The 23,704-nt window shown below is 38.3% G+C and overlaps 1 protein-coding gene across 2 annotated transcripts in view; it reads left to right on the top strand.

The window, feature by feature from the left end:
• The window catches only part of LOC113516924 (tribbles homolog 2-like), a 44,984-nt gene that overhangs the window by 14,560 nt on the left and 6,720 nt on the right, over nt 1-23,704 (top strand). The window lies entirely within an intron of this gene.

The raw sequence follows: 23,704 nt of genomic DNA, 5'->3' as shown, positions 1-23,704 counted from the left end.
TAAAAGCAGAGAAATCAAAAACTAGGTAGTTTGCAATAGCTCGACAACATTATCTCCTATTATAGCGGCACAATGCAGTCGGAGTCTGTCGGCCGCGATTCCGATTGCCGTGTGCTAAATTTTGCCAATGAAATATCTGACGCAACAGTCCCGTTGCCACTGATATCTCCAGCAATCGTACGCCTCGTCCCTGATCGATTACTTCCTTCGCATTTTTTATTGCTCTACTATGCCTACAAGCAAAATCGATCGAGAGAAAACATTTTTTTAAAGACATAAAAAGTTTAGAAAGGAAACGGAAGTGCTCTTTGTATTTTTAAGTAGCGCGCGTTATTTCCTCCAATGAGTCAATAGCGCATCGTACTAGTGCGATAAGTGGTATCGAGGCATTCATTATGATAATTAACATGCGGTACATGTCATGTCGACTTAATGACGGTAGTTGGAATTCTCGATGAACTACGTATTGTCGCAGGAGTGCATCGTGCATTGCCAGCGCCGGCGCCAATGTCTCACTCGTCTCGTTTGTATCCTGAATTTAATCGATTTAACAATTGCTAAAAATTTTATCATGTTAAGGGCAATTTTGTGAACAATAAGATTTCAAAATAAGTTTATTAATTACAACCGGTAGCCGATAGGAACCAACGGATTTTCGAACTTATGAAATGTTATCTGGCCTCCATTGTTGCAAATATCTCCGGCAATGCTAGCAGCTCAAGGCGAACGGTGTCATTGCTGCGTGTATAATACTGCGCGCGCCATAATCGGGTCAAGGGTTCGCAGCAAAGCGCTCGCGTACCGCATGCACTATAGTCGACATGCACATATGTTGCTATCTACTTCATCAGTTCATCACTCACCCCTATTATATCTTTTAGCATAATCATACGGGTACCTGCGTTACCTTTATCCGCTCAGGTGATCCCGGTTAACCCTTCTAAAAAATAAATGAATAGATTATTTTATGCACCCTTTACCACTATCTTATTAATAACTACATTCCTCAGCGTCTTTATAATTCCATTCACCTGTTTATTTTAAATGTTAATATAATTAATAAATCGAATCTATTAAAAAAGTTTTTTCGGAACTGTATTTGATGAAATTAAAATCTCGATAAACACAATGTATTTATTTTTTGTTACGGAACATGGAATTTTGTTTCTAAAATTTCTTTTTCTATAGATGTCTTAGAGTCCGATATTTGGCTATTAAGTATCACATTATTGGGGTAAATCAAACGTGTATATTGAATCATTCTCAGTGTCTCGCCCGTCCGGACAATTTTCTGTACGCCCCCGCACCCACCAGTACTTGACTTTACAGTAATCGTTTCTTTGACCTTTGTCAAGTCACTCGCCCCTTGTGACATTCTCACTGCGCAAATATAAGCAGTAGGTGTTTCATTTGGCTTTGACGTGGTTACTAATCTAAAATTAAACCGCAAAACATAGCTGACTAGAAGCTGACACTGCACAAATATGCAAACATGAAAGTTATCACTGTATTTACGCAATTTAATTCAGTACCGTTTCAGAGTGGACGGATAGAAAGGAAAAAGGTAAAATTTAATACTCTTTTCAACATCTCGTCATCAAAGCGAATGTTGTCAAAAGCGTCAGTTCACGATGCGGAACGGGAAGCACCGCGACCGTGCCTCAAATGTAAAACTTTCGCTTTACCCTTTGCAATAGCAAAGCACTGCCGCGACTTGAGAAGCCTTTGCTGAAGTTACTGCTCAAAGGTGGAATGTTTTACATTTATTAAAAAGAAACAAGGACTAAAATACAAATTCTGAACGAGAACTAAGTTGTGGATTAAAGTACGATTATTATTGGTATCTATTTAAACTATTAAATAACAAATATGGTCAAGGAAAACAGATGTGCGAAAATTGAAATTGTTTTTATACTTAGCCGTTATACAGGATGCTGCAGATGTCTTTTCTATGTTTACCACATGTGGGTGATATGTCGGAACTCTTAGTTTTTGCACCCTGGACATTAGCAGATATTCATCTGTAGGTCAAGCAGCTGTTAACAAATCAACTTCCTGAAATGGTTATTAATGCTATTCTAAAAACATATTTTTCCAACGGTTATTGCTTGTTAAACTTCTTCTTTTAATCTACAATACTTAATTTACATAAACGTACAATCAACTTTGCTTAACCCTAATAAAATCAAATGAATATGCACATGTCGCCGTGGTCATTACTGTATACAGCTGTTCTTTGCAATCGTGAGAATGGTCGAATAGTTCATTGAGAAGGTGCAACATGAGCAAGTGTCCCGCCCTTCGAACTCTGTTCTCACGTCCCATGTCGCGATATAAAAGCACCCCTGATTATAAATTCGAGTCATCCGGCGGGATCCCGCGATCTACATCCCGACTCAAAGGTAAACAAGAACATTAATATTGATTCCGCGCTCCTTTGACGCTTTGAAGCGAATTTCCCTAACACTCGGCTAGTTTTTCATGTCCTTTGATATAAATAAACTTTTTCTTCAAGTTTTCTTTACGGTCAGTGTTTGACATGATAATTTTTTAGATGTTAACTGTTAAAATAACCAATAGATTCTGTTTATATATTTTACGGAAGTCTCTTTTTTTATAATAAGAAATGCACATATAATTAATTTTCACTTAACAAAATTGTAGGCTTCTAAAATTAAACTACTGTCACAATATCTGGGTTGCATATCCGTTATAGTGTGCTCTTTAGAGCCGTTGATCGACAGTAATAGCCGTTGAATAGCGGATACTACTTTCTCTGTTGCCACGTGTTACTTATAACAAGCAACAAATGAGATTTATTAGAAACTGGAAATTATTCAAAGAAAACTTGAACCGTATATCCGGAAGCAGAATTTGGAGAAGTAAATCGAGGATGCTTTTACACAATAACAGTAATGTGCTGTTGCACTCCTACCAAAAGTATCACATTACTACTTATAGTCATATATCTAAAAAGTAAGAGTAAAAAAATAATTTCCAATTCCTATAGGTTTACCTCACTTTTACAAACTACACATCTTATACCTTTAAAAGTATTGACGTCGACGTCAATGACTTCACGATGGATAGCCGGATGTTTGAACACAAACTGTTATTGTTCGAATAATGCGTTCTTAATTTTAACATTACCGACAAGCGACATTACACTACGAACCGGAAATATTCACATGACGAAGCCAGGTATTGTCCACTAGCGAGTTTTTAAAAGTATTTGCTACGCAAACCTTACAATAGAGATTTGTACAATATTCTTTTCCAACCAGACTCAACGGTGCCAGTTCCCGTAGATACGTAATATCCTTTGTAAATAATCTCAGGTATAAAAATTGTCGTCGCTGCATTGTACCGACCCATCACGCCCACTCAGCGCCAAAATAATAATATCTCCGAAACGTTCCAGGTAACAGAACAAAACCCGACTTTTTTTGCGTAACAGTGTTCATAAGTCGCGTTGGATGATTGAATATACAGCAAACAATGACTGTATTACAACGGCATTTGATTACGCAAGTAGATACATTTGTGTTTACAGCAAAATGGGAACGTGATCATGAACACGTTAGTGATCTTGAGATGCAATCAAGCTGCAACGGTAAAAAAATACTGTCAGTTAAACACAAACTTATTAATTTATACCTTATAAATAGAGCACACGTTTAGGTATACTTGTAGCACTAGTAATCCGTTGTTTCACTATGAGCGAAATATTACAATTCGCACGTCTGTGAAGATATGTATTTACGGTCTTGTGCTGGCGCTTGCCAGCGGATGTGCCAAATTAGTCCGCGATAGACGCACGCCTCGCCACCCGGTAGACGCCGCCGCGTCGCATACCGGCCCAGCCACCGGCTGCCACTAAATCTCCTTCTAAATTAGAACTTCAGTTAAAAGTTATTTAAATTCAACTTTTCTACACGCGATGAGTCCGACATAATTTCTTAAACTGCACGCAATATGATATCGTGCACTCAAATTCCGCCCGAGGCTAACGCTGATAGAACAGCAGTCGATCGAGCATACCGGCGCGCCTACGCCGACTATTTTGAAAATGTTTTGAAACCAAGTTACTAAAGTGTGGAGCAAGACTGCCACATTACGGCGAAGTATTTGCATAATTCCGGGCGCACGGTAATCCACCCGTACGTCTCAGTTTCGTCAGTTGTATAACTTTTGGTGCATTCGAACCTCTGCGGTATCGTGAGAGCTATTGTTGGTTGCGCAAAGAGCCCTTGGTAACTACTGCTTGCAAAAAGGTAGATACTTCGCACTGCGTAGTTGGCACATGCGGCTGATGTTGTGCGCGGGTGTGGTCGTTTAGGTTATATGAATGATGGCGTATCTAGTACAAAATTAACCGAATGATTCAGGCATGCCGGAATTCCGAACAGAGTAAGCGATATAAAGTTTTGGAGCATTTTTAGTGGCCTCGGCCGCGTCTCGCGTGGCGTCAAGCGTGGTGAGGTCGCGTAGAATTGTGCCAATGTCGCACTACCGATGCCGGCGCATTGCCGCGGCCGACCACTGCTGCACTGCCTCCTCAATCGTGCGGAACCGATGCCTTATATTGCATTAAACATGTTCACGTACGTTTTGCTGTTATAGCCTAAATATACTTATTCGCCTTGAACTTTAAAGACCTTGTTGGCTATTACAATGGCAGGAGGTTCTTGAGTCTTTTGTTTTTATGACTCGACTAACCGAATATAACCGGAGAATAATCCCGTATGCATTCAAATTCACGACACCTACGCCTCTCCCTCATTCTGAAAATAAATGAATTTGCTGAGGACGACACAAGTATTCGTCACGACTATAAATAACATGTTCGCACCTTTTTTGGTGGTACGAAAAGACCGGACGCAGCTACCGGACGCTGTATAATACGTTGCTCTCGATCGAATGTCGTCTCTAAGTCGCATACAAAATGGTTTACAATATACAGCCTTGTATAATGAATCGCCGGACATAGGTGTCATCCATACAAAGGTAAATCCGATTGTCCGATTGAAATAAAAACTATAATAGGTTTATGTTTGCGTACACCTTACTAAATGAGGGGTGCATCGCACAGGTTTATTGTTATACGTTCATAGATATGATAGGGCAGACTTCCGGGGACCCTATCCGCTTCCTTCCTGATATTATATAAATTTTTGTTGATAATTCTTTTCAAATTGAATAACACTAGTCATTTTATAGTTTGGGTATTAATCAATTATTTCGTTGTCGGGTGCACAGCTGAGAAAATGCACGACTAGCTATTAAATCGATCGCGTTGCGTAAAACAAAGGTCTGCGAAACCTTGTGCAAGCGGCGCGCCCGCGCTGCGCCGACATATCTGCAGATTTGCGTAACAGCGCACTTATCCGCCGATATCGCCACCCGTGTGTTGTGACACGCTCTGCTTGACTCCATCTCGGTACAAGTCACATTTGAAAATACCTACGTCTGCCCAGTAAGCCGAGTCTTGGCCAACATAAATACGCTCGTCTTGCTTCGTCGTGAATTCGCAATCCCATCAGTTTGCGAAGTTACTGCTATAAATAGGATGTACGAATTTTCTTGTGGTTGCAAATACATAACTATATTGAAATTCTATTTAGAACCTATTATTACAATAATTAAAAATAAATCATCTTTTCTGAATCCAGATCTTTTAATAATTTTATTATTCACTCGGACACTTATTTTTTTCAACTCATCTTCCTCAGCTAGACAAAAACGTACTGTTATTTAATGATACCAGCGCATGAGCCACAGTGCCGCGTTCGTGACTTTGGAGAGATAGGGTAGAAGCGAAGTGAACTGGCGTAACCTTCTCGGCAAGCTCTAACAGCATAAGCCACGCTCATTAAAAATCTTTGCAAAAAGTTTTACGGCCTGTGCGAGCACGCGACCCTATCCCTTCGAGAGATGGGTGCATTCACATCGTTCTAAAGGGAAAAAATATGCACGTGCCAACAATTAGCTAGGGACGAAACGTAGCGTAATGACGCTTTCTTGGTGAACGCGTCTCGCATGGTCACTCACAAGGAACGAAGCTGGGAATCAGTGACCGCCGCCACGCGTTCCTCCTACATTTTAATGTTAACGCCGTTCCGTACCGTTCCATACGAGTTGTGATCAGAACTTTTTATAGCCTGGCAACAGAGCTAGCTTGTATAAACTTAAGCTCCTGATTTTATTTTCTCGTGCATTTATTTTTATTGCATCTCGAAACCTGCCCCGTGTTTGTTACGCCGTTTCAAAGCAGACGCGACAGCCACAGCCGTCCACGGTTACGGCTGCATTCGCGTCGCGAAGGTCGCTGACCGCCTAAAATCACCCAGCGTAGTAACAACACGAAGTTAACTTAAAAACAAAGCACTAAATGCGTGACGTAACGACTAAAACACTTTGAAGCACTAAAAAGAATTGCGTCTCTTACTATAGATTCCAGATTACGACATTGTGTTCTATTGATAAAATATTTATATACCAATGCAATGGTAATTTATATTCTTCTGTGTGATTAACTTAGTATTATAATAGTACTTATCGAGAGAATAAATATATGTAAGTAAGGACATTGCACTCGGCAAGATATTATGCGTAGGCACCTAACCTAAACCACAGAACTGCATTTGGGCATGTGATCTGCATTTTTAAAAGATATACTTACTACAGCATTTAAAGAAACAATGTAACAATGAATCAGACATTCTCGTGATTTGTGATAAATTCCATTCCATGCAAATATGCGTCAGTGCATTCGATGACGTCACTGTCAAGGGGGAGGCTTAAAAATATGAAAGGGAAAAAAAGAGGGTGTACAGATGAATCATAGATAATTTCTATCGGGTCACCACCCCTGAATTCCCCTCAGCACCTATTTATATCGTACCCTAAAAGATTCCAAATATAAACATGAAAGTGCTAGAATACGCTCTAAAATTAATATTAATCAATTGCTTGTACACATGGAAGTCTGATCATTATTAACCTGAAATATTTAATAATATAATTTATAATTAAATTCTCTGACAATAAAAAAATTAAAAAGACTTGTAATTTAAAATATCCATGTTATCTCAAACACGTAGAAGATTAATTTAAAACCTTCTGTATAATACGATGTCCGTGATTTTGCGATTTACGACGTAACAGTAAAAACTCTTTGCTTATGGCATACTAATGTACGTAAAAGAGATGCTTACAAAATATATAAAATATCGTATGTTATTTGTGGAATGACCGTCTTTCACAGAACTAAGGAATAAAACGTACATAACTTTACTTACAGCTTTATAGTAAGGGATAGTGACCCGAGCTACCGATCTAATGTCGTAAATCTTCGAGATGTGCTTGCTCCTCGCTATCATTTTTTTCCTGTTTCATCTTGGAGTTCAACAACACTGAATACATAGTCCTGTTTCAATAGAACTTAACGAAAGAGTCTCAAAGTTTTAATGAAATTATCACCAAAATATTCTCTAAATGAATTTAATAACAAAATAAAACTTTTAGTGAATTGATTTTTTATACAATTATTGGATATCAGCAGACAGTCTTACGGTCGAATCATTTATAATTGGTTTGTATTAAGTACACTGTTGCCTTGCCAAGTTTCGATACATTATAATTTGCTAACAAATCAGATTATGATTTCGCGTGGCTTTCTCCCTTGTATTACGTCAGTACACTGTATAAATTAAACTTCAGGTCGGTAGCTTTAATTTAACCCTCATTCTATTCCCGTAATAGCCGTATATTTCAATTTCAACCCACCTAAGCGTAGAAGATTTAAATACGTAGGCGGTAGTTAAATATACTCACGTACAGGAAAATAAGTATTAGTCCTTAGAGAAAAAAACGCCTACACACGACTAAAAGTTAGAGCCTTTTATTTGAGACATAAAATGTAAACCTAATATTGGCATCCGTGGTCGATTTACTTTACTTCGCCGATTTGATCGTCTTTCGATCGTTTACCTCTCGTAGCTCGCTTGGAAAGTAATAAAAAACATTAACACAACCGGTTAGACAGTGGCCACTGTGGCCAGAATTGCGATCAATCCCCAATCTGCAGTTGGGATGCGTCATTAAAACTCGTCTGCGTCGCTTTCACTGATGTTCTTTTTATAACTCCGTATCGCATCATACGTCTACATTATTCCCTTTGATACGAATGCAACGTTGTTTAAATGTGAGTAATGATAAGTATTTTTGAAATTGAAAACAATTGTTACTATGATTAGTCACGAGCGGTAGTCCTATAAGGAGCTTCCTGTCTAAATGCACACGCTATCGAATTTCGATCAGTTCGCAGCCGGTCTATTGACTTTATACTGTTGATCACGAATTCAATATGCTAATATGATATCACCTACTCATGGATGACACTATATATTTATATTAATGGCGAAATATATAACTCTAAAAATAATATAATAAATGATAAAATACTGACATTACTAATATAGAGGACATCACAAATTGTGTTAGAAAAATATTTTAAAAAATTGAAGCCACCACATTAGTAAAAAAATATTTACGGGTTATGATCTACTTACTATTAGTATTCAGTGCTATTACTGTCTATCAGACGTTATAATAGTTGGTATATTTGTAAAACCAATGTACTTTACTTGGAAATCGTCCTAAAATGCTACATATTATATGTGCAACTAACACGGAAAACTTATATTAGGTTTTCCTTGTAAACATAAGATATTTATATAACTAATTATAAATAATTAAACTAAGTTAACGTTTCGTCGAATTGTTATTGCTTAGGAACTAGTCGTCTGGAATTTACCTACCGATAAACTAATAGATCGTATGATGTCATTTCACAAATCTTCAAGTATTATAACGTTTGTTTATCTTGCTCGGGAAGGAAATTGCCTTATTAATAAAGCAGTTATGATGCAAGCAATATAATTCAAATTAGTACGTCTGTCTCTTTAACGTAATCTATTAGCACAAAATCAACTGACGTACAAAAGATCGAAATATTCAGAGCACACTTCGATTCGATTGATAATACATATCACATATAAAATGTTTCTGTGCGCTATATATGTATTTCTAGCAATGTGCAAAATGTCAAAGCCTACGTTCTAACAAGCTACTTATTGAAACAATACAGGAAGTTAGAAGTGGTGTCAATAAAGGCTACTGTCCTCTAGATTCAATCGTAAGTGTGGGCGCATCCTAATCTCGTGCCGAAACTCTTGCGTTGACGTAACTCAGTTCACGGTCAACAAGAGGAAATGACGCAAGCTCGAGCTCAACGTTGCACACGGAGAGCCAACATTACAACACTACACAGCAATTGTCGATCACAAACTCAAAACGAATCACGTGGTATACACGTATATTGATTTTTAAACTACCACCGTTTGAATTTGATATTCGACAATTAAATGGCGCAATTGTAACTGTCTGTTTCCAAATCGAATGCCATTTAAACATAATTAACGTATTCTGATTTTGAATTATTATATATTGCCTAAAACGATCTCGTTTTGCGACTTACTGAATAGCTAATATTAAAAACTGGGCAATTGTTCTACATCTAATGTGAGTTACAGACACTACGATAGAATAGCTACAATCGTTCTGTATGTGAATGAGATAACTAAGGTAGAATAAGGATAAGACTAAGGACCAAAAGCATAGAGTACCAGAACAATAGCTATGAACCTAAAAGGATTATAATACAAATACGTATAAGCAGAACAACATACAAAGTTGTTTACAAATCCAGACTGCAACGAAACAATACTCTGAGTGACTTATATAAGGCATTTATTAATTCAGTGTATTTTAAAAAAGTTTTCTTTAATTAGTTATAAATAAATATCAATCATTGTACCTATATAATGGTATCAAAACAGAACCTGCTAGATCAAATTAAAATCTATGATTCATTGATACAGACATTATTGATAAAAAAGATAAACATAATAATTTGCCACTCAATTTTATTTCTTATCGCGTTCCATGAGCGGTAATCGGGATCCGTGCACAATGACATTGAAACGCTTTGTGTTGCGAAACGGTACTCTTTTAGTGTTTCTGGCCTCGCGCCGAGTTGAAGAGATTGAAGAATACGTATAATAAATATGAGAACGTATCCGACCTTAGTTCGCGGTCACGGCTTGCGTAACAAGCGGGACAAACAATACCACTGTTGATGTAACATACCTAGTTTGCATTTGACTGTTGTTTGCCAAATAGTTATTAATTGTTTTGTTACATTTGTATTGCATTGCCACTCAATTTATTCAGGGCTGCGTCTAAAGGACCGGCTTCGATGTTTCGTAATGGCTTTGGCAGTGTTGTGTATGATTTAGCTACCAAGTTGCGCTTCATTGCATATCTCGTGATCTAGTTCAACTTTGCTTGTTTTGTATTATACAACGCTGTTAATAAGATCTGCATGCATTAATGCAATATTCGCATATATTGTAATCGTTTTGGTTTTATTTTCACTATGATGAGCTCTACTATGGTACCACCATATGTTACTATTCCTATTATGTTGTCTTACCTTACACAAATCATCTAGTTAGTGAAAATAGATAATGCAATTTTTGTAGTTCAAATGGAGAATATGCGAATAGAACCGATGTGTTATAAATAACAGAAACCGAACTGGCGGGCGATGGGTCAGCACAATGACAAATTAGCGTTGTCTCATGAATATTAAGTTCCAACCACAATGGCTGTTCGTGTTCAGGTCATGTCATTGCCGGTGTTAACGATCCCAGTTAATATGAAGTCATCCATGTATATAATACAAACTGTATGTGCTATGACCAATATGCTTACGTGTGTCGTCAGTAACCTATTGTATCTTCAATCCACATACCAATCTTGTTTTGCCCGATATTATTTAAACAGATTTTACAACAATTTGCGCAGTTACCAGCCTAGGTATGCTATCGCGCTGATGTAATCAACACACGTGTATATACTTATTGATAGGTACATATTTAGTACAGACGCACCGGTTTCCTATAAAGAATTACGTAATTCGATACTTTAAAGGGTAATAAACATTTTCTGTAGAAAACGAAGCTGTACAAAGTTCGTCCAATTTGTAGATGAAATTGTTCCTGAATTCATGAAACGTGCGCGCCCACTACACAGTTATTCGGTGGTTTACCGTTCTGACGTATTTACTTTAGCCACCCACGCGCAGTTACGGGACCCTCGGTTACACGTGACCCGTAGCTGTTGCTACGTCGTAGCGTTGACGTCACGGGGGGAAAATCACCCAACGAGTGGGATCCGATCGTATTACTGATGACGCACCGCGGTGGCAGATTTCTCAATGTTAAAATATCGGTTAGACGCGTGATTGTGATTTTCCTATTAGGTTATTCGTTTACGACGGTGACGTAACAACGGCACGCGGAAGCGGTTACGCACGGTCGCGCGGCCGCGAGTGCTGAACCGTTGTATCGATAGGTTGGCCGTGGAGGCTGTCGTGGCCAAGGACGGACCCTGGACACGGCCGCCGAGCGTGCTTGCGACACCAACGACGCCGATGCACCGCCGCTGTCATCAGCGCGCCGCACGCCACACGCCACACCTCGACTCCATGCATAAACAGTAAACTTAATTCGCATAAGTTTATCGAGTGACGAGTAATTTAGCATATAAACATGTCTGAAGTTTGAACAACAAGATTTTTATTCATATACTATGGGTAATAAAGAAAACCAGGAATGGAAAATTTAAAATACATATATGCATATTAATGAAGGATATTTAGAAAACTAGGGTCGTGAAGGGGAGTCAAGGAGAACAATAGAAAGATGTGTCTATTTTGAGTTTGTTAAATATAGCTTTCTAATAATATAAAAACAAAAAGTAAACGATAGAAGTGTCCTGTTCTCCACAAATACGAGTACTTTATTATTAAGGTACAGAACATCGTTTACGTATTTTTTAATCGCCTCTTATTAGATTCGGTTTAAATTGAAATATCAGGTTCTATACGAAGCCATTCTCAAATTGATTAATTGTTTAATATTTAATTGCTTAATTTAACATGATACATATCGTCTGTCTTATCGCAATATTTGTGTATGCCAGCCATCTTTCGTAAGATATTTCCTATCTCAGTTGTGACAAGCTGAATAGTGCTGTATAAACTATGAATGTTTTAGTGTCCTCGGCATATACCTAAATTTATGAAATACTTTACAAGATTGAATGAATATTACTTATAATTTTAAAACAATTATTATATATATCTGACATCACTCACCTCCAACTCTTTCAATGTGAATGACGTTAAGGTGACATTTAGTGTATCTACCCAAGCTATATTCATAAGACTGATGAAATTAGCACCTACACTTACGAAATATGACGTAAGATCTTTGCTTTTCATTGAATAAATAAAAGTTATTTTTTCATATTCTTTTAATATTCACTCCCAAGATCAAAGTGCGTAATTATGAGAAAAAGGAAAATCCTAGTCCAAAATGACCGGAATGTTTTCTTCGCAGAATAAGTACGTCCTCGTCCTCACGTCACGTGTAGTCTCACTTCCGCGTATACAAACGAGTGTAACAAAAACATCCTGCCACCGACAAAATCTCTCCTGAATAATGCAAATGTTTTGTTTCGTCTTTACATTGTGACGCTCGGCGATTTTCCCATTATGCATTCCACAAACGAAACCATACGAGGAAAACCGGTTATATTATCAAGATAAATTGTTATATTAACACACATTAAATTATCGTTAAACTTAGAATCCGGCGTCTGGTGGCCTCCACGCGAAGACCGCCACGGTTCAATGTCAGTTGCGCAAGCGCAACTCTTCCGCCTTCGAGGCGCCCGCGCTACCCAACCAGGAACAAACCGCAAAACGTTCCAAATTTAAATCTTAACGTACCAATCTTATCATAAACAAATATGTCGTCTCGATATCCGTATCATCTTTATTTTTACATTAATATAACATAACCTTTCTTATAACATGATATGCGTGGGAGAATGCACCTTTCAGCAAGAAACGTTTCCAATACTATTATCGACGTGATATAATGCAGAAACATTTAAGAGTTCTATTAAATTAGCGCGCAATAAGCGCGCGCATATCACGTATTTATGTCATCACATAATACGCTCAAATCGATTACGGATGCTTTTCATATGAAAACAATTTACATCATCTGCTGATTTATCACATGGGAACTTGGTGTGACTCACATGGAAGTTTCCTACTTTGAAATACAGGAATTATTTTACATATTACTTAATATACACAGTTATTATTCTAATATCAATAGTACCTACAAATACAAAGATTTTGCGAAATCGTTACTGAATTTTTTGACATGAAAAAATACATGCACGCAATTATAAAACCGTCCACTTCGAACCTAACTAGACACCATCCAATTTAAAGCCCCGAAGCAGGGCTCGGAGTCAGATAATTAACTTAATACCTTTACCATGTGGCGGTCTGTAGTTTATTCCTTGCTTTTTTTATTCGTACTTTTTCTTTTGTCTCCCATCGATACAAAACCGACCATCTGCCGTTTGAATTTTGCAGTTCTATTTTATTTAGAGTCCGTTTCCGTTCCCGTTACATCCGGCCGATGAGTGTACTTGAGAACTACTAAACGTGGACCGCGCCCCTGTTTGAAGTCAGAAGTGCCATGTGAACGTACGAGCGGAATACTAAATAATAAAATATTGGAATATTCAATCTTACTAATAGATGTATACAGGATCTGTACACGGTCATTGGACTTGAGTCTTATCAGGGTATGGCACAAGACACTTCGTCGGCGCGTAAAGGTCACAGCAATCTCTGTTATCACCGTAGATAACAAATTTCTAAGGTCACATGCTCTACCACAATATTTTTCATGTTTCTTTTACCTAATTTACAATGGAAAAAGATCACATTCCCAGTCCATTCATATTTTAACAAATTCATAGTTTAACGTCAAGGTGTTCTGCTCTCATTTTATCACTGGCATCGGGTTAATCTTCTAACAATTACCTGTGCGACAATGCTATCGTTTTTGTAGACTTTAATCGCAAATTCTGGCGACCCTTGTCACGATTCAGCTTGCACAGATGTGCAGTAAACAAATACAGCTCCCGTTGTTAAAGACTCCTACGCATGATTTATCATTTCGGCTTGCTTTTTCTGAATCGATGATGGGCCTCGAAACAAGTCTTAGGCTATTGTGCAAAGATTCGGTTATTCAGAGTTGAGAAAAACTACATCTTTTGTTCGTACAATGAATTGCACATGCGATCAGTATACCTGCGAACGCACGTGTTCGCATTCACATTCCAAACAGACAATCACAAATTATTATTTTAATGTTACTGTCATCTAAAATTAGACTTCACTGCTACAGAGAGAAGGTTCCTTCTCGCCTATTTAAAACTAAAATAAGTGCAAGCAAGTCTGTAAACCTCAGATATTGTAAAGGTCTTTATAGCCAACAATTTCTCGAGTTTATGGCGATGAGTCTATTTTTGGCATCAATATTTTATTCTGTGCATAAGGGTTTTGAGACTCGAGTAGCTTATTGGCGTCGTGGTTTCTACCTTATTCAGGAACGACACTTTAGTTATAGTTAGTTCATTTTCAAATAATACATCTTATTTGAAATACAACATTTTATAGCTAATGTAATATATATAGTAAAATAGAAAATGTGTGTCTAAGAAAAATGTTTGGACACCTGACAACTCTATCTGGATACATACAAGCCATCATTCGATATAACCTTAGACAAACAAAGTGTACTATCGAGAGGCAATGTTTATTCAAATGCATATAATGTATAGCTAACCAGTCTCAAAGTTTGCCTTTCAACATCTGCTACGAGGTCAATATTTGCTGTATATCGTTGGTTCCTTTCTTTATATCACGTGTCCTGTCCCCTCGGTTGTTCTTTTCATATTTAGCTTTTTGTTTTTGGTATATAATTGATGAAGGCTAAGCTTTTTTCATCTAGCCAGATGTGTGTTTTATTTCCAACGCGCATAAAACAAATTAATCGAAATTCTGCGGAGCTCAATAAATAAATGCGCCGGAGGATATTACGCGATCAGAGTAAATTGGTTTTGCCGTTATTAATTTTGATAACTGGGATTCGATTCGTTTCTCTCTTTTGTAACAAAGGGAAACCATTGTACGTATCTAAGTAATTAATTTATTGTACTTATAAAGTCAAAACAAAATGGCTTCATAGATATAACAAAGAAGAAATGAAAATGTTTTCTAAATTTTGTTATCATTTTTTTCTTTATTTTACCTTACTTTTTTGTTATTGTGTGTCCCTTTAATTTTTTTTTTTTTCAAAAGACATGTGCTCGTCCATCTGTCGGGTCAGATTATATTTTTTTGGGGTTTTATGAAAAACACGTAGATATCTGTGAAAAAGTGACACGTAGCACATGGCGTAGTAACGTCTACCTGCTTTTGTTTGAGGGACAATGATCGCGCGCACATCTGCGCCGCCTGCGCACCGCCGTTCATATACAATCAACCGACTCCTGAACATTGTTAATACGAACTCCTGCGCTTATGTAAAGTATAAAATAATCCATCATTCTCCATTCATCGGAGCTGACTTCGCAAAATTAACATAACGCCCTCGGTCTTAATATCACTAACATTTATATGACTTTAAGGCCTTCATTTTATTACATATCATTGCATTTACATTTATACCTATGAGAAATTGAACTATATTTTCTAAAATACTATTACAATACTAATTGCATATTTACCCACCGGTTAATTAGTAACGGGCTTATTATATTAAATAAATTTAAGTCCAAGTAAGTCTATTAAAACCGAGGTCAACCTGTTACATAATGCTTACGAGGACGTAGTCGCGTTGCCAAAATCAAAAGTTGTCTAAACAACTATAATCGTATCGTATTGTTTTTGGCTGGTCTCAGCGATTGCTTTAACACAAACGTCCTTTTCAATTCAAACCTTTAAAAATACTCTTGTTTCTCATAATACGCTATTTTTGTAAAACAAAAGTATAGAATGCTCGATTGTGAAGCATCGAGTACTCGATACTTATAACTCTTTGTACTTGTCAGAAACAATTAATCGAATAACCCCAGCCCCGGATACTGCGACGCTTGCGAAAGAGCTCACCGAATAGTTAGTTGTTAAACATTGTTCTACAATTTTTGAAATACATCTGGATCGTTCTATAACCTATTAACCAGTTTGTTTTTCACTCAATTGTTTGCATAACGAGTTTTAAAAGACTCTTCAGGAACATTTTCATTATTTTAACGTTAACCGCTCTAAGTGTTGAAAGGTGGTTAGGACAAAGGACTCCTTTTTGACTATCAAGTTTCTTTTGTTTGTCAGATATTAATTAAACAAAAGTTGGTCACTCTTTGTGTCTGGTCGTTTAACTGTCTAGAACAGTTGCATGAAATACGATCGTTTCAAGTAAATACTTATGACAAAATGTTACTTACCATACATTCCTTTGCTTTGTCGTCCAGACAGTGATAGACTATCTGTCGCCTATAATTGAGTGTGAAGTAGTATATAAATTTCAAAAGTTTGTAATGAACAAATGCAGCGGAACCAGCGTGCAGTTAGCTCATAGTAACGAACGACCGGCGTTTTGGAGCGGAGACTTGCCGCAATAAATCCTTGATGAAACCTTAACCCACTTGGATGATTACGAGTACGCCTGCCGCCGCTGGACGCTGCTGTGAAGCGCTATAGCCGCTTTTTGTTCGATTGTATCGTATCGCACCTATATAAACATAAACTTTGCAAGTGTCGATTGGATTCAATTGAAATTTTCCCATTAATCTTGAAGTCAACATATGATTAGTCCCCAAATACCTTTAGTTACCCTTCTATGCTTTCTGCAGTTAATTAATAATTCATGAAGGTACAAACTATGTCGTGGGAGCTGCAACGGTCGTTGCAGTGACCGGCGTACGCGCAGGTGCGCTGGCGACCTTGCGCAATGGCACATATACTCATACATATCTACCCGCTAACAAATGTATATCGGAAACCGCTTGCGAGATACTTCGTGTGTGTTTCGACATCTATTTTATGTTTGTGCACTGTTCGCGGCTTAACCGTGGTGATATACATATTATCATTTATTACTCATTCTATATGAATCTACCTGAGAATGATTCAGTCACAGACTCTTCTATGATATCATGACAGCTATGATCATATGTGTATCACCCAATTTGTTAAATACTTTTTGATTGACGTAAACGTGTACGAGTCTTGTGCCAAGTGGGTTAGTGCGCCAATGTCAGCACTATCGTAAAACCATCTCGAGCCGTTATTATGCTGTTTAATTATAATTTTATTTTGTATACAGTGTGCTCCTAAATTGTGAGATATTAGTGTGCAGTTGATGCAAGCCAGTTGTTGGTTGTTCTCACGCATATCATCAATCGAACGTCAGCATTGCACCGGCCGGGCGTGACGGTCGGAATACTGGGTCAAGTACAACGGTGCTTTGCCATTCATTGTCACCGCCACGGCGACCGACGCCCCCTCCGCGCGCCCCACCACCTACCCGACCCACTAGCGCACTGCTGCGCTGCGCCCGCGCATCGACGACGCTCCTATTGAACTTGACATTACATATTTTTTCTTATTTTCGCTAGTTGATAAAATATTTTTATATGATTAATAAATCTAGGCAGATCTCTTAAACAATAAGCAAACGCCGACGCTGTGCTGATTTTTCATCGTTGCACGCGTTACATCAGTTCTGTAATTGCAACAAACAAGTGTGACAACACTCGTTACCTAACCCGTTGCAAGCAAAAGTTTGATGTAACCACGTTGCCTCCCTTTGGCGCGGCGTGTTTTCGCATCATAATAATTTTCCATCCCGAATGTATTATATCACTCCATCGCGAAATATGCGAAAGACATGCCTCCTCTGACATCACCGAGGTCGTCGTCCGCAGAGCCTGTGGAGGCTTCGCGGACGCGAATGATACAATGCTAATGGCCGGAGTACATTCACCGCGCTAGAAAACCTACTTCAGTTCCGCACTTTCTTTATTGCATCACCTCAATGTGCCGTTTCACCCGCACTCTCTTCCGTCGCGAGTTGCCAGCGAACGTTGTGCAAGTAACGGGCATCACTGATTGCAATTTAGAATGTTCCAGTTCCCAATTGGTATTTTAGAATCAATTGTTTTGTTACATCTATGATCGTAATTTTTATTCTCTCGCTACTCCGCAGTTATCTCGATTTTTGTTTCCGCGCTTTCTTTCGTTGCATCACTGCCTTTGTTTCGCTCCCCTCGGCTATGACAGGTGAAGTTTCGCAAGTTCACTGACCTCTCCCCGCGCTATGTCCGCGATGCGAGTCAAATGCTCGATATTGTGATATAATAACAGTGCGTAATTCTGTAACTATTTAGAGATTACCATTTCTGCACTTTCCAAATTATATAAATGCGACTAGAAAGAATATATTGTAATAGGTTAACGACCTCTGGACAGCCTCTCTTCAATTTATAGCTGTTGATCATTGCTTTGGCATTCGAGGAGAGCATTGATCCTTCAGTGATCTCATCATATTAACTGTTCAGATTATAAGTGAGTGAGTAGGTATGACATACAGTGAGAATTTTTTTTTTGCTCACTCACTAATTACAGACATACATATTACATACTTGCCAGATAGAAACTTATGAGATCATTGAAAATTGTATATTGAGAATGCTACTATAACTACTGGCATTATTATGTATTTATTTAAATATTCTGATAGTTACCTATATAAATATTATTGATGAAATGCCGACGTCATTTTATCGCACTTTCATCGACCTAGTACCATTTCGCTTGAGGAAACGGTACTCGACAAATAAGAAAGTACCATCGGCTGGCCATTGGTATACTACTTAATAATAATATTGACTTTGCTCCGTGCCCGTGCGTCGTCTGCAGTTTGCTCATAACTTGCTATAACCCGATGCGCCAGACGCGAAAAGGGGCATTGTCCGCAAATCCTAGGAGCCTGTTTATTTATCAACTACGATCATTTGAAAGTTATTCGATCCACGTTTTCGATTCGCACAATCGTATAGCGTTTGAAATTCATCGTTGCTGAGGGCTACGACCTCTTTGTAGTCAATTATTGAGTGTTAGCGATATAATTCCATTATCTGGACTTCCATTCGCATCCATAAAAAAAATGTTTGCATCGTGAAATCAACAATATAGGCGCTCGATTCAAACAGGTTCCATCAGAGACACTGTTTACGCATTTTCAGCAATCGTTAACGGTACAAACTTGTTCTCGCCTCGTGTTTTTAAATTCTATAAAGATATGTGTTTATTTACAAACTTTGCCGTGCATCCATATTCATTAAATATCCATTTAAATTATTACACCAACAATCTACAAAATACCTCTTGACTACCCCATCTGGTACTACTTTCGTGAGCAATATTTTTATTTTTTAGAAACGCTTTAATTTCCTTGTTATAATAATACGTCGAGTATACGTTTTGCGGATCTTTTGTTGTTTATATTACGATTAGTAAGCTGGATAGCTTGTATTATAATATCATAGTTCCATTCTGTAGTTATCAGAATTCACAAACTTATTGGTATGTTAGACTTCCATTGCTACTTTTACTGTTGCTTCTTGGACGTAATGAATACATAATTGGTAATGTATATTGTATTACATCGCTTTTGTATTACAGTCGCACACGGTAGGAAGTTTCGCGTGGCTTATCGATGCGAGCTTAGTACCTGCGTCATTGAGGTCATACGGACCCTATTTCAATAAAATAATTGTTCCAGACTCAATCGAGTTTGACGATTAATGTCGCGGCGTGTTTAAGAACTTGAAGTACACAAGTAGTACTGCTAAAGCATTTTTTTTAATATATTGTACCAGTAGAAAACTTAATTTTAAACACTTTCAAAACAACGCAATTTATAATATCACAATACATTTGTTTCGTTCCATCTATACATAATTTATGCGTGAAGACACGCAATGCTCATACAATTCTTATTTCCATATCAATAGATTCCTCAATAAGTAACATCACTTTTCGCAATCGGGTACCCAATAAATGAGGTACGTACACACGTGTAGGAACGTATTATGAAACGAACCCCTTGTCCCATTACAAAATATTTGAACACCGATATCTGGTCCAACTAAACAAATAAACAGGCGGTGAAATTTTAAGGGATTTCATCAGACGATAAGATATAGAGAAATGTTGATAAAAATTGCGATAAATAATATGTATAAGCGGGCATACAATGTTTATTTATATTAAACTCGATGTGTGATATCTCTTTTCGATATGTGTTAAAGGATTTTAAGTTTATGTAAGTTTTATATCTACGTAAATAATTTTAATCCAACATTCGTGGCTCATATAAAAGTAATAGAATCGAAAAATTACAAGTAAACATAGAAAAATATGTAGACACGGCTACATCGGCAAGTATTCTAAATGGCTATTCTTGATTTTCCTTGTTTGTTATCACATAAAAGTTTTCTTACTTTCATTGAATTCCTGGCTGGCAGACATGTTTATATACAGAAAACTCGGCTTACTTTCCTCCAGTGACTCATTGTAACAAGTTATTTTTACAATGTAATAGTTACAAATCGACTAGATTAAACCTATTTGTCGTCCCACGCGTTTCTGCAATCTCGAGGCAAATGTATTTCACAAGGCGAAATCGCAACATCGTTTATTTCACGTTTTCGAAACCATTCATTGGATGACGTATTCCTTGGGCCATTGTATTCGCGTATATACCGATAGATTTTGAATTTATACAATCAATATTTGTCTTATCTTTATTAATCGAAGGCAATTGATGATGTTAAGCAACGTGGACTGCGGTCATGTCACACAGTTGTCTCTTGACCGCAAGCTAAGCACATTCATATCAGTTTCTCCTCATATTCACAAATATTCTTTTTAAGTTTTAAATCCTAAAAAGCTTAAAAATCTAGTTAGGGATAGATTAGTCGTATTATACGACTACTATTATTATGTAACAACAAAAATACATGTCACTTTTTCCCTTTGTTTATGTATTTCTTTTCTTTTTTCGATACAAATTATTTGATAATACGTTTCTACTTTAGTATACAATTATAACATAACAGGAAAAAGAAGCAATTAACAGAAAAGATTGCCGTTACGAGGTCCAGCGTAAGATAGAAACGGCGTCTTGTTCAAGTTGTGAAAACAGTTATGAAATAAAGCTTAAGGTGTAAGGACCACATTTTAATACGTCGCAATGAGTGTCGCGTTTTGCAAATCTACTTAAATGGTTACAAAACGCATTAGGTTTCGTGGACGCCTTGGCCCATACCCTGGCGCATATAAATCAGCCGTAAAGTCCACAACAAAGCATTGTCTTTACATTTTTCCATACATTTACGTCACTCCCGCGCAAGATCCAATACTGTTAACCAACTGTTAGTAATGCGGCGTCGTATTGCCTTTGAGTTTGCAATACTCTGACTCCACTCGCTACACATTGCAAGCTCTTGCGTCGCAGCGTACAACCTAGCTTTCATGATTAATCGGCGTTCTAATTTTGTTTGCGCTCATAATGCAACCCTCGCACAGCCGACGCGCAAGCGCGATTTATTTTCTTCACTAAAGGATATTCGTATTGTTCTTTTCGCACTTCCGACACTACAATAAGGAGGAAGCGATTGCAGAGCGAAACAATCGTCGATTCCGGCTGCGGCCTGTAGCGGCGGAAACTGCGCTGGCGCATACGGATGTGGATTTACTCTTTTTATTTATCAGACGATCTAGACCGCATCTGTCGGGCGACAAACATACACAGCTGCCCTTTATGGTTATCGTCATTATGGCAACTTCAACAAACTGGCGAGACTGGAGTACTCCACGCACGCGCACCTGTCGCCAGGTGTGACATTTCTATTTAAAGCCAAGATAATTATTGTTTTTTTATGCAGTTGTTTGTCATCATTAGTGGAAAGTTATCATCGTAGGTAATCACGACCGCTTCATAATCATTACGTGATTATCTAACAATGAAATGCTGCTTTAACAATGACGATTACCTGCCTGCGATGTGGGAGCTCCAGCTTTTTATTAATACATTTCCAAACACTTGGAAAACTCGGTTTAAAACGTAACAACAGGTTATGAAATTGTATACGCAAACGTGCTAGTGAGCCGGTTACCTGCCGATTCTTCGTGTAATATCCTGCATGACAGAATTCTTAGCTTCAAATTAGATATTAGAAGTTATGCCAAATATTACAACATTTTTTATATGTAGCGGGACTAGGGAGCCTGTATCTTTCTACAATGCTTTTCGAGCGTGTCTGTTTAATGGGTCCTAAAGATCAAACTATAGATATACTAAAATTTTTTCCCGTGGCCTAGAGTCCTTACACGTGTGCAGTCAAAGAATTTCGAAATAGTTAAGCACTGTTATATCGGGAACGAGTCAATGAACGGATGTGTTTCACTAATGCCTGTGACATGCGCCCGCGCGTTTATCACGGCTTGCGTAACAAAAGAGCCACTTGCCCAATCCCGACGCACAACTGTTATGCTAAACGGCTCGTGCCTTTGCGGTTGCAGGAATCAGCAGGAATCTTGTTAACGCATCTGTTGCAGTTGCAAGTACTCTAGTCTCTGCGGTTTTATCAATTACTGTTCTCCAGCCCCACTAGCTATAGGTCGATGTACGCTTTCTACGACATTCTCCACTGTGCCGCGTCGACGCGTCAATGCTGTTAGCAGCGGCGTACGATTGCAAAACGCAGCTGGGGTCGCGCTTTCTTCGTTCGCGACGCTCGGAGAAATTGTTGCGACACGCCGCTGCGTACACCGACCTCGTGTTAGAAAGTCGTCCACTCACCGGATTTAACACGATGCCACGTAACGGTGTAATTGCAACGTTTTAAGAGGGAGATCGATGATATTTCGGATACTTTTTGCGAACGCATTCTGAACACTTTCTTCCGTTGTGCAATAGTCTCGTAACAGGCGCTCGGGGGTCATCGAACGTTATCGTTTGTTTCGTAAACGATACCGCGTGTGTAGAGAGATTGAGATATGGTCGTGCGCAATTGGCCAATTGCGTGTGGCAGTGGCGTTTGCGCAACAGGCTCTGGAGTGGCGCCCGTTCCGCAGTCCGTACGTTGCAACACGGGATTATTTCGGCGGCGGCGCTTGGACCGCCGCCCGAACTTGCAACATGCCATATCGCAACGCAGCTAATAATCCGCGCCATTGTGACACACACGGCCTGTATGCGTACACTATCCGCCTGCCAAATACAGCCGCTTTACAGTTGCATTGTTGATCACTGAGCACCAATAAAGGCTAGTGACGTGTCCATATGACATTTCGAATATGCTCTCTATAGGTAAATGAACCAAACTACCAACAATGTATTCAATGAATTCGATTTTAAAACTAAAACAATTTTGCAACCGATGTTCACATTAGTGTTTTCGCAAGCGGCCCAGCGCTCTGTTTCAAAACTGAGTTCGACTTGCGTTATCGCTACTCCGATAAAGTGAACCGTACCGCTGCAGCCTATGCGGTTTTGAGACCTAAATTCTGGAGTGTATATGTACATAGTTGTCATATTGTCGTAGTTTGGATGTAGTAAGACAAATTTAA

The sequence above is a fragment of the Galleria mellonella genome, unplaced genomic scaffold (assembly GCF_026898425.1).
Source record: "Galleria mellonella isolate WM207_F2 unplaced genomic scaffold, CSIRO_AGI_GalMel_v1 utg83, whole genome shotgun sequence".
Classification (NCBI taxonomy): domain Eukaryota; kingdom Metazoa; phylum Arthropoda; class Insecta; order Lepidoptera; family Pyralidae; genus Galleria; species Galleria mellonella.
This window is presented reverse-complemented; position numbering and strand designations above follow the sequence as displayed.